Source organism: Chelmon rostratus, chromosome 5 (assembly GCF_017976325.1).
Source record: "Chelmon rostratus isolate fCheRos1 chromosome 5, fCheRos1.pri, whole genome shotgun sequence".
NCBI lineage: Eukaryota > Metazoa > Chordata > Actinopteri > Chaetodontiformes > Chaetodontidae > Chelmon > Chelmon rostratus.
In genome coordinates this window covers 3,420,606-3,433,852 of record NC_055662.1, presented here as the reverse complement: position 1 = coordinate 3,433,852, position 13,247 = coordinate 3,420,606, and positions in this window count along the sequence as shown.

Sequence of the window (13,247 nt, the reverse complement as noted above, 5' to 3'; positions counted from 1 at the left end):
TGATGTGAAAACAAAATTGTGCCATGTCTAAGTTTCTCCAGGAGGGGGTGTAGTGTGAAATTATTAGACTTGATTGTTTACACTGAGGGCTGCACGGTGGCTCGGTGGTTAGCAGCATCGCCCCCGGTTCGATCCCGCCTGGGATCTTTCTGTGTGGAGTTTGCATGTTCTCCCTGTGCAGCGTGGGTTTTCACCGGGTTTTCCGGCTTTCTCCCACAGTGAGGTTAATTGATAATTCTAAATTGTCCGTAGGTGTGAATGGTTGTCTGTCTCTATGTGTAGCCCTGTGGTAGGCTGGCGACCTGCCCAGGGTGTTCCCTGCCTTCGTCCGAGAGACTGCTGGGATAGGCCCAGTATAGATAATATACTGTATAGATAATGGATGGAAGTTTACACTGAGAAGTGGCACCGCCATGCTGCACTGAAAGCACAACATGACTGACAGGAGTCACAAAATCCAGTTTCCATTTTTCTGTCCTCAAAACCACCAGACTTTATTGACAAAAACAGGAATCTTACTGTGCAGATCATTGTGACACTTCAAGCTTCAAGCTCCACAGAAACAAACTCAAACCTTATCAAAACCACCTAAGTTATTCTTTCCACTGTTCCAGCAATCAGCTGCTCAGTTTGAGCAAAATAAACCCTGAATTGATCAAGTTAGATGAGAAAATATTTTGGCTCTGATATCAGACCTCCCTCTTGGTCTTTCCCCAATATTTTCACATCTAACTCTGTGAATTAAGGGTTTATTTCACCGCATTTAGAACACATTGCAGCTGCCAGCTGCAGCGCTCAATGCTGGACCAATTCCAAAAAAGCAAAAACATGGGAAAATAGGGTTCAGGTGAAAAATATCAAAGTCTCCCTTAAAATGCATCACTACAGTGATGAGAGGACTGAGTGATGCTCCTCATTTCACATCATGCATGCTGAGTAGTTTCAGTTTCCTGTTTTCTGTTACAAAATGCAAATGGTACTTTTTGTTTGTCCATGCAGCTTTGGCTCCCTCTTGTGGTACAAAGAAACAGATGCATTGTTCAGAACTTTTGCAGCGGAAATTCAAAGCATCATTTCCTCGAGCTCGTTTTGGAGCTATCATTGTTCCAGATGTATTACATATTTCATTAAACAAAACATTGTCACATAAAATCGCCTCCTCTGTATAAGAAAGAATATCAATCAAATGTTATTTAAAAATCAATCAATTAGATTAAGTTTCCCTCCCAGAAGGCAGTCAGTGAGTGATCCCCAGCTCGACCAAGGTCAGACGGCCATTAGCAAACCTCAGTGGGCTGACATGCGGTGATCCATTCAGGTAACTGCTGATACAGGTTTAACCCATGTTATTGTGTTGTTATACTGTTGGTATGTTACGTGCAGAAGAGCCATGACAGCAGAGACGCTCAATTGTGTCGCACGAAGAAGAGCAGCTGGTGATCTGGGAGGTGTGAAGCTGCAAGGTGCCCCATTAGGTGTCATCAGCAGAAGAGAGGACTTCAGCCAACCTGAGGAGGTCATGGGCAGTGGCAGCAGGTCGGTGAGCATATGTATTGACTAACATACAGTCAATAGTAAAAACAAACAAAAGGATCTCTCATTCCCATAATAAAGGGTCCCCTAGTCGCTTTGGAGCTATCATTGTTACAGAATTAATTCCAACCATTATCAGTGCTGAAAAACTGACATGCAACTCTGGCCTGTTCCAGTTTCCATGGCCGAGGTTTGTCCCCTCAGACAAAGTTGTGGCTTAGAAGAGCAGCGATGCCTCAGCTGGAGCTGGAAGAGGATGCCCTCTGCTTCCTTCCTTCTCTCCAGCCTGTGAGCAACAAGCAGCCCTGCACTCTCAGCCTTCCCACACAGGCAGCGAAACCCATGAATGATTCTGATACTTCACCAAAGATTACGACACATAAAATGTTTCCTTCAGCTCGGTTAAAGTGGAAATTTAGTTTTCATGAATGTTAGGAAAAAATATTCACCCCAAAACGACAATGACAGGTTTTAATGCAATTTGTGTTTTCTGTTGAGATTTTCTAATGAGCATTATTATTTCCACAGAGGAACCAAGCCACCCGTGCCTGCCGCTCGAGAGGTGCTGGAGCTTTCTGCTGTTGTACCAGCACAGATGGAGCTGAAAGTGGAGGCAGTCCGGTAACTACACTTCTCTACTTTGCATTTACTTGTGTGGACCTTGACCCACCAAGCTGACCTCCAGCTGCCATCATGTGTCTGTGGAAAGCTGTCATACGTTGGAGGCTTAATTTGTGTATTGCGATTGCTACTAGTTACTAGTTCTAGCTACTCATCCACCTCGTCTTCTTCCAGACTGACCATGCCAGTGCAAAACAAAGCTTATGAAACATTTTCAATTTGTTTTGTGAGGATATGATGCATTCTTTTATTGATTATAAAGATTCACATACTTCACACTGGAACTCTTTTTCAGACAGAATTACATACTTAGTTGCTACAGATCGACAGGGAAGGAATCACTTCTTTGTTTACATTTCCTGAACCAAAAAGTCCTCCCAGCTCACTGTTCATACTTTGAACCAGCACAGATCAAAGTCATCAAACATCAACGAGCTGCAAGGAAATCTGTTCTATTGGACGCTATGATAAAACCAAGAGTGCATTTTTTATTCTATTTCCTCTGCATGTCTTCTGTACGGGTACTCAGACATGCTCATACAAGTTTAAACACTGAATATGCCAAGACTGAGCCGCACAGAGCTGTATACATAGACGACACATTCTGTGATAAAGTCATACATATTTCAATAGCAGTTTGTAAGACGTGACGCTCTGAGCGCCTCTGTCCTTGGAGACAGAACTGTGAATATCCTCAAGCACTAGAACCGTCCCCTCTGGGAATGTGGAGGGATTAAGAGGTGAGTTGGAGGGCAGTGAATCGCCAAATGCAACAGTCTATTACAGTTTATCTGTTGCATCTATAGATGATTTCAAGACTGAAATAATCTGTTTGAACAGGAAAGAGAAAACTGACCTTTGGTCCCTGCTGTCTGTCAGGAACATGTTGCACCAATAGACCAAGGAGTCTGTTGGTCCAAGCCAGGAGGGAAGATAAAGTCTGGCTTCAGCATCAGATGTTTAAAGCATTTCTTCTAATGATAAAGTAAAGCTCTGTAGAGGGGGGCACTCAGCTGACATGACCTGAATTCTTCTTGCATCAGATTTCCACCTTGTGGCTACAATAAGAGAAACTGAGGGAGGACTTCACAGCTGTGAAGGTACATTTGATGTGTCAGCACAATGTTCTTCCTCTCAGAGGCTGCTCTCAGACCTTCACACACCGACACTAAGCAGCTGCAAAGATTAGACGCTCCTATAATACAGAACACAGTATGTATTGGTTTAAGAAATGCTGTATTCACTGTTATCAAGCAGTCATGGCAGGTTTGTAGTGACTGCTCATGAGTCTCAATACAAGGCTCACACCAGTTTGAGCATTCATTATTTTTAATGTAATTGCTGCACACCAGAGGGAAACTGGTCTGGACTGGTTTTACTGGTATGGACTGTGAAGCATTTGTCAAATCTGATCTCTGAATGGATGTGCACGAGGCCTGAGCAATTAAGTCTGATCAAAACTACTATTGATCAGAGCCCCAATAATATGTGTCGTGTCAGGAGACAGAGGTCTGACAGCATTTGTACAAAAACAGGTAATAAAAGAAGTCGTGGACACAGACGCAGTGAGAATGTCTTTTTCATATATTGTAGGAGCTCGACGATGTGAGCAGTGAGCAGCACACCCACTCAATAAACCAGCTTCTGAAGAACATCAGCACCAACCCTGAGAGTCTGCAGGAGCTCAGCTGGATGAAGGATGAACTGATTAGAACACTACACTACAGGTTCTTAAAAACAGTGTTTTTCCAACTTCTGTTCCACTTGGTTGAATTGGCATGGGGAATTGTTCACTGTGTTTTCCTTTAGTTAACTCTCCATCTGGATAAATGTAGGCTAAACATCTCTCCACTGTTTCAGTAGCGTTAGCATCCTTCGTGTGTTGAGCGTTTTGCTACATGAATTAATAGTCAACAACAGAGTATCATGTTGCCACTGTGATGTGACGGTACAATAACATGTTGCTTTTCGTTGTGTTTGTGGACACGTTTTTCAATGTACACTATAGTATGAAACGGAGGCAGGGAGATATCTCCAGCTTCTTCACCAAGAAGAAAATTAGGGAGAGTGACCTGGAGGAGTGTGAGACTCAGGGTGAATGCAGCCAAGCTAACATTGACCAAAGTTCCAGGGCCAGAACAGCGCTCATGGACTTCCAGGTGAAAATGCAGGAAATAGGGAAATGCTTTAAAATGTGTAATGTGTGGTGCTCTCTGCACAATTACAGTTATTTAGTGAATTAAGGAATTTAAATAGGCTACCTCCTTTTAACCATGGTACTAAACCAGCACACACTTAAAATTGTGTAGTTGTTAAACAGTTCATATATTCATGCTATATATTATTAAAAAAATAATCATGTACACTTTATAATGTATGTTCAATTAAAAAATGAGTTAATTAAGTGCTGACTTTGTCAATCAATACTTTCAGATGCACAAAGGGAGAGGACTGACAATGGTGATGAGTCTGACCATGCTGAGTCAGATAACAGCTGCAGCTACAGCAGTTGCAGCAGCTCCAGCAGCAACAGGAACCCCCCAGTTCATCCGGCCTTTGCTACGCCTAAAGGTCCCCAAGGTAGAATATTTATTAAAAATAATATTAACCTATCACCAGCAACATCTGAATTACTCTTTTGTATTCATTTTCTGCTGAAATGCAGTTGTCCCTTTATATATTATAAAGGGCTTGACAATCAAAATGTTACTTTCGAGTTGTTGTTGCTTAATGATCCAACTCAACTTTTATTAGTTTAATAAAATCCTCATTTAACAATTCCAGAATCTTTGCATATATTTTTCAAACATTTGCCATAGGAACAATAACAAAAGCATATTTCTGTCTTTAATTGTCAGTGTTGATCATGAGTATTAATTTCCACAGACTTATTTTGGATTTATTTTTAATACTTCCAGACATTTCTCAAACCAGAGCTGCAGGTCCTGCGCAACCTGTCCTGAAGACCTTCCCTCGCACCCAGCACGGACAGGGTAGGACCAGAGCGTTCAGGGCTTCGTGGTACAAAACCTATACCTGGGTGGAATACTCCCAGTGCCAGGACTGTGCTTTTTGTTTTGCATGTAGGCATTTTTCACTGCCCTGTGTTCCAGAGACAACGTTCACCTCAGCTACTGGCTTTTCTGTACTGTTCTTTGCTGAGCCTTTTTTCCTCTGCTAGAAAATTGCATATAATTAATAAAATGAGTACATCTGGAACCACAAGGTCTGTTTGAATAATTTTGGTGTCATAGGGAACACTTTGAGGATTTGTTGAGATGGGTAATTATTAGTGTATGTGTTAGTGGTGAATAGTCAATGAAGATGACACACAATAAAAATTAAATAAACGTAATCCCCCCCCCCCCCAAAAAAAAAAGCACCAACTTCTGACTAACTGTAGGCTACAGCAAACATCACAGTGTTCTGTGTGTTAGCCACTTGGTAAAAGTATACCTAGCAGATTTAATGTGGCCAAGAAAAGCAAGATGAAAACATGCACAAAACAGCAATGGAATATTGAAGTGGGCCGCCTTCATTTTTGTTACTTTTGGGCGGCCCCCCCAAATTTGTCACCCCCTGTGCCCCCCACCAGAAAATTCTCTGGACCTGCCCCTGAGTATTAGAATATAATTACAACTTACTATTTCATGTTCAATTCCTGGGGGGGTTGGACAGGCCAATCAATATTTATGATTGTACATATACATTTTAATGTAAATGCAAGTTCAGTTTTAGATTTCTAAGTATGTTCACAGTTGTGTAAAACTTGTGTCTCCACACATTCACTCAGATTAATTGAATTGCTGCATGTTTGTTTGGTGCCATAAAAAAGCCTTTTGTGGTTGCACTTCTTCAAGTGCACACAGGCCTTCCACAGTCACGCCGCAGCTACAGAACGGACCTTTAACCTTTGTGCAAATTTTTTTTTTTTTTTTTTTTTTTTTGCCATTTGGAAATGTTTTTCTTTTTTTGTAATTTCATACCAGTTTATTTCATAAAAGCACCACAGACACGGTATATGTAGCACGTGGCAGGTTGGCTATGCTTGTTTGACTACACCTCAGATGGTCTATTAATAAGGTGTAATGTAATTTGTCTCAATTTATTACAGGGTGAGACACAAGACATCCCACAAGAAAGTAGAGAAAAAACAAATCTGAGTTTACTTACAAAAAAAAGGAAATCACTCATCTGTGCAGTTTTCATTACAAATGGACCAAGACATGTTCATCATTTGATATTAAAAAAGTGCTTCAATTTCATTTGTGCATGGTCGATTTAACTGTTCATGAAGTTGTTTACCTGCAAGCCAATACTACAAATAATATGCAGTGAGTTAAGATATTTTCTAAGGAACAGTTTTGGTTGAACAGGTTAATGCTCGAGCGAATCCAACGCCTGATTAATTTGGTGAGAAATTAAGTGCACATTGTATCGCGCATAAAACAGTCTTTAATGCTGCAGCACGTGTAGTCCATTGTTATAGACGCCAATTTCACTGGATTGATAGCATTATATACCTTGCATGTTTATCACTGCAATAAAAATAAGCCCTTGAAGACTACACCAATGATCCTCCTTAGTGCAGAGAGAATTGTCCACCCTCAGACATTCAGCAGGACTTCAGATCTCAATAAGGTGTACAGTCAGCAGCAGAAAATGCATCTCTAGGAACATCCCATCCTCTTTCCTGCATCAGAAGACAGCAGGGATCAAACACAGTGTCAGCACATGGGTATTGGCTTTTGGAGGTGTGCTCTTCCTTACAAAGGGGCAACTCCTCCACGTCAGTGGTCTTGAGATTGTCCTCAGCACTACACATCTCTGGAAGTGTGTCCATCAAAATAAGGTGACATCTGATCACGCCTTTGCTCTTGTGGGAATCCCTGGTTTTCACGAGAGGTGAGTTACTGTCAGCTGCACTGACTGCTGCTCTCGGCACATATACTAATATATAAAAAGTCTGTTTTGTCTGGTAATAAACATTGTAATAAAGCAGACTGTGACCTTTCCTATTATTCATTACATGGTGCAGTGACCGGGGGCTTCACAGGCTGATCATTTCAAGTACAAGTCAAGATATCTGGTGTAAATAATTCACAAAACATGGCTGGTTAAGGCACAGGATGATACAATATCATTGTTCTTTAACCAAAAATGCTGAACTATTATAATCATCATCATTGACTTCAATTATCATAATAAATAATACAAGTGTGTATAACATATTTTAATATATGTTCTTATTGATGTACAGTATTTTCTATGAACACACAGCTGTGTTTTGATGCCAGTCATTATCTGTTTATGCACCAGCATTCAGTTACAGATACTTCACAAGAGAAGTTTAAGTTGTTGACAGCTACATTCATAGACACTTAAAAAAGACCTCATATTTAATCATATCTGTCAGATATATGACAGTACAACAAAAGTTAAGGGATCACCAGAGTTATTCAATTTCATCCATAAGGAGCTGTTGAGCTACTTCTCTCAAAACCACACATGTCAACCTCATGGTGACTCCTGGCTCCTGAAAATAATTAATGAGCATTTAATTAAAATGTATTTTATTTTAGTTCTTTCATTTTGAAACAAACATCGTGCACGCCTCACAGATGACAGTTTATGATCCTCTGTGCAGATGCAGGTGAAGGCGCACAGCCCTGAGCTGCAGACGCTCTGCGCTGAGGTTCAGGAGCAGAAATCACATTAACCACGTTTGGCTCCGTGTTTTCTTTACTGTGGGAAACGGGAGTGGTAAAGGTTGCCGACCCTTGGTCTACGGCTTCGACCCCACGACTGTGTCTATTAATTCTCTGCCAACGTGACCGTGATGCATTCATAGAGCTAGAAAATGATACACACGCTATTCACCAGTAACCTCGTTTTATTCAAACTTAAATTCATTCAGCCAAGGCTTCAAACCAGAAATCAGATTTCTTTTCAACGTATTATGGTCGTTTTTCCCGATGTCTCCCTCTCTGCTGTTTATTTTGTCCCGTCTAATTGAGTGGCAGTATGACGTTAGCTTACTGACAAAAGGCAGCTAATCATGTTGCAAAACTGAGACAAAACTGAGTTAAATGTGATTAATAAATCATTGAAACTTGACAGTGGAGTGTGTCGGTGTAAAAGCGCCTCTCGGGTGGAAGCCTGTCAGTATGTGTCGCCCCCCAGTGGCTCCCCCTGCTCTCTGCACCCACTCGACTCATTTTTCATTTTTGAGGGACATAAACACAGAACAGACTTCTTTCTGCTGCCAGAGGCCGTTCAAATACCTGCAGCAGGAGGGAGCGTCATCACAACACGTCTGAGAAGTTTGTCAGTCCTTCATTTTCTATTTGTTCCATGAACATCTTATCGTCTCTCCTTTCTGACCACAAAGAGGGAACAGTATTTGATAACAGCACTGTATGTTTAGTGCGTATAGTTTACCTTTATTTATTGACTAAATAGTCATTAAACCCAGTGACAGTTATACAGTGCACAAGTACCTCCAACTCTTACTTCACAGCGGTACTTGAGTCAATGCTCTTAGTTACATTCCACCACTGACCAGTACAGAAGCAGCTGCTGTTACTGAGCGTTTGGAAACATATTTAATGAGCTGAAGTTCATCGTGTTCAAACAGGATTTTAGTGTCGTTTCAGTATTTGATGACAGACAGCAGCACCTCTTCTTTATAACCACCATAATGTCTTACAGTTGTTTTTCTATCGTATATCTTTATTCACAGACGCAGACACATGCCTTTTAATCGAATTCATTGATTTTTATTAGATTTTTAATGATTGAATTTAATTTGATTCTCTTTGATTTGTCATTGATTTTAATACAATTTTGATTGATTTGTATTTGATTGATTTTTTATTTGTTTGGCACTTGATGCCGAATTGTAAACCATCCTGCTGTCCGGAAATTTAGAGGACAGACGGATGGGGGGATGGGGGGGTGGGAGGAAGGGGGGAAGGAGTTAGGGGTGATGGTGGAGTTTAGGGGCGTGGAATGGAGCGGCGGGGACGGGAGGACGGGAAAGGGGTGTCGGTGGATCTGACGTCAAAATATAAGTGAGGTCCGAACATGCGGGTGGGAGGAAGGGAGGGGGGAGAGGGAATTGTGGTTGAGCAACCGGCAGCTTTCTTCTTCTTCTCCTCTTTTTCTTTCTTTTTCCTGTCCTCCTTCTCCTCTTTTTCTTTCTTTGTCCTTTCCTTCCTCTCTTCTTTTTCTTTCTTTTTCCTTTCCTTCCTCACTTCTTCTTCTTTCCTTTTCCTTCGCTCCTTCTCCTCCTTTTCTTCTTTTTCCTTCTTTTTCCTTTCCTCCTTTTCTTCTTTTTCCTTCTTTTTCATTTCCTCCTTTTCTTCTTTGTCTTTCTTTTCCCTTTCCTTCCTCTCCTCTTTTTCTTTCTTCTTCCTTTCCTTCATCTGCTCTTTCTCTTCCTTTTCCTGTCCAGTCTTACAACTTTCCGTTGTTATCTCTGTCTCCTTCCTTTTCTGGCAGAGCTCTTCCTGTTTCTCCACCTGTTGGACGATGGTCTGCCAGCGCTGTGCGTTGTCAGCCAGCTGTTTGTTTCTGGCCTCCAGCTGTCTGAGTCTGGTCTCCCAGCTCTGTTCCCTCTCGGACAGCTGTTTGTTTCTGCCCTCCAGCTCTCTGAGTCTGGTCTCCCAGCTCTGTTCCCTCTCGGACAGCTGTTTGTTTCTGCCCTCCAGCTCTCTGAGTCTGGTCTCCCAGCTCTGTTCCCTCTCGGACAGCTGTTTGTTTCTGGCCTCCAGCTCTTTGAGTCTGGTCTCCCAGCTCTGTTCACTCTCGGCCAGCTCCTTCGTGAAATTGGTCTTGAGAACTTCAGCGCCATCTGTGGCCGCTGCGAGCATTTCAGAGAGATGCTCTTTCTCCTCTGTGAGGTCCAGGATCTGGGCGTCCCTCTCCTGCAGCTGCTGCTCCAGCTGCTTCACCTGCATCTGCAGTCTCTTCTGAGTCTCTGCCATCTCGCTGTTCTCCAGGTGCTGGATGTTTTCCACCTGGGACTCCACGCTCGTCTCTTTGGGGGAGACGTCAGATTCACCTGATGCGCTGCTCTCACTGCTGTTTTTCTCTTCCAGACGCCGCTCCAGTCTACGTATTTCCTCTTCCAAGTTGGATACAGCGTAGACGTGTCTGCGCTTCGCATTCAGGAGCTGATCCCTTTCAAACCAGGCGCGGTTCAACTGGACTCTCAGAAAGTTGTTCTGGTGGCGACTTTGCTCAAGAGCAGATTGCAGACGGAGAAATTCTCCGGGATGGATCGGATTGCCCTGAGAAACAGGGCCAACAAAGTGATCCCTGTTTCTTGGGTTCGGGTTTGTGGGGTTGCGTCGGTAAGCCATTGGACTGTCTGTAGCGGACTGTACTGGTCTCTAGTGGACTGTATTTGTCTGTTGTAGAGTGTAATTGTGTACGCAGATCGTAGTAGGACACTTAAGAAAACGCGCTTGTGTGTGTAGCTGATGCAAGTCAGTACTACTGTGTTGGGGCGGCAGGTGTAATCATAGATCAGCGCGCTTGCAACTCTGACGTTTTGATCAAGGCAAAGATTGGTGGGCGGGGCTATTCCAGGATCACGTGGTTCCAGATTTTTTTTAAAAAAGAAATTTCATGCTATTTTTAGGGACACGGGCAACGCACGAGTCACTGGCTCCTACAGCTAATTCTGAAGTATTATAATATAATTACAACATACTATTTCATGTTCAATTCCTGGGGGGGTGGGGGGGTTGGACAGGCCAATCAATATTTGTGATTGTACATATACATTTTAATGTAAATGCAAGTTCAGTTTTAGATTTCTGTTAGATGTTCACAGTTGTGTAAAACTTGTGTCTCCACACATTCACTCAGCTTAATTGAATTGCTGCATGTTTGTTTGGTGCCTTAAAATAGCCTTTTGTGGTTGCACTTCTTCAAGTGCACACAGGCCTTCCACAGTCACGCCGCAGCTACAGAACGGACCTTTAACCTTTGTGCAAATGTTTTTTGTTTTTTTTTTCAATTTGGAAATGTTTTTCTTTTTATTGTAATTTCATTCCAGTTTATTTCATAAAAGCCTCAACCTCATGGTGGTGCTACAGGAAAAGTTAGGGGACCACCAAACAGGTTAGAATTCATCCTCTGGGCACCATTAAAGTCAGATGTTATTGGCAATCCATCTTCTGGATGTTGAGATGTTTCAGTGTGTGGTTGACAGACCAACAGACTGATGCACAGATGGTTCACCTGCCAGGTATTTTATGAAAGCACCTGCCCCTTTCCAAACACTTTCCACGGATGACTTCCCAGATGGTCGTCATATAGTAATCACTGCAAAATTAAATCTTATAGTTGACCAGCAGCCCAGTATCAAATATCCAGTGGCCCAATACTAGTCATCACTGCTCTATGCTTATTGATCTACTTTATACATGTACTTACATCGTGCTGTATCTTTTGACAAAATATTCTTTCAGTGGCTGGATGCTGCTATTATAGCTGTGGTGCCGACTGCCAATAACACAGTTTCTTTTAGGTCTATCTCAACAGGCTGTATAAGGGCCTATAACATAGCGGCTCCGGTGGCGCATGCGGCTCTTTCATCCCTCTGGAAAATAATTCATGAGCATTTAATTGAAATGTATTTTATTTTAGTTCGTTCATTTTGAAACAAACATCGTGCACGCCTCACAGATGACAGTTTATGATCCTCTGTGCAGATGCAGGTGACGGCGCACAGCCCTGAGCTGCAGACGCTCTGCGCTGAGGTTCAGGAGCAGAAATCACATTAACCACGTTTGATTAATATTTTAATTGCCTATTATTTAACATTTATTCAGATTTTTTTCATTGTTCAGTGAAATAGTCCTTTTATTATTCAGGTTGACAGCTGACTGCACGCGCCAGTGAAAGGATGACGGCACGCAGAGAGTGGACGGCATTTTTGGTTTGTGGCCGGTGGAGAGTTTTTTTCATAAATACAAGGACTCAAATAGACATTGAGTATTTTACTTGAAAGTAACCTTCAACCCAACGTCTTTAATTCTGAGTTCAAAATGTTTTTGTTGCATGAAGAAATGTCATTTCATTTTCTCTGCAGTCGTTCATTGATTTCATAAATGCAACATAAATGTTTATTCATAGCATAAAGGCAAAGAAACGTTACATGCAGTGTTTTTTCATTTTAAATGTCAAAGGGTTTTGTGGCTCCGTGTTTTCTTTACTGTGGGATACGGGAGTGGTAAAGGTTGCCGACACCTGGTCGAGGGTTTCGACCCCACGACTGTGTCAATTAATTGCGCATGCGCAGTTCTCTGCCAACGTGACGTGATGCATTCATAGAGCTAGAAAATGATACACACGCTATTCACCAGTAACCTCGTTTTATTCAAACTTAAATTCATTCAGCCAAGGCTTCAAACCAGAAATCAGATTTCTTTTCAGCGTATTATGATCGTTTTTCCCGATGTCTCCCTCTCTGCTGTTTATTTTGTCCCGTCTAATTGAGTGGCAGTATGACGTTAGCTTACTGACAAAAGGCAGCTAATCATGTTGCAAAACTGAGACAAAACTGAGTTAAATGTGATTAATAAATCATTGAAACTTGACAGTGGAGTGTGTCGGTGTAAAAGCGCCTCTGGGGTGGAAGCCTGTCAGTATGTGTCGCCCCCCAGTGGCTGCCCCTGCTCTCTGCACCCACTCGCCTCATTTTTCAATTTTGAGGGACATAAACACAGAACAGACTTCTTTCTGCTGCCAGAGGCCGTTCAAATACCTGCAGCAGGAGGGAGCGTCATCACAACACGTCTGAGAAGTTTGTCAGTCCTTCATTTTCTATTTGTTCCATGAACATCTTATCGTCTCTCCTTTCTGACCACAAAGAGGGAACAGTATTTGATAACAGCACTGTATGTTTAGTGCGTATAGTTTACCTTTATTTATTGACTAAATAGTCATTAAACCCAGTGACAGTTTTGTGAACTATTTTTAAAAAGAGTTTAAAAAGAGTAGGACTCTCTGGAGAGGAGATGACATCACCTCTGTTTGCATCATCATAATATTCCCACAGGCATTGAGAACTCGTTATA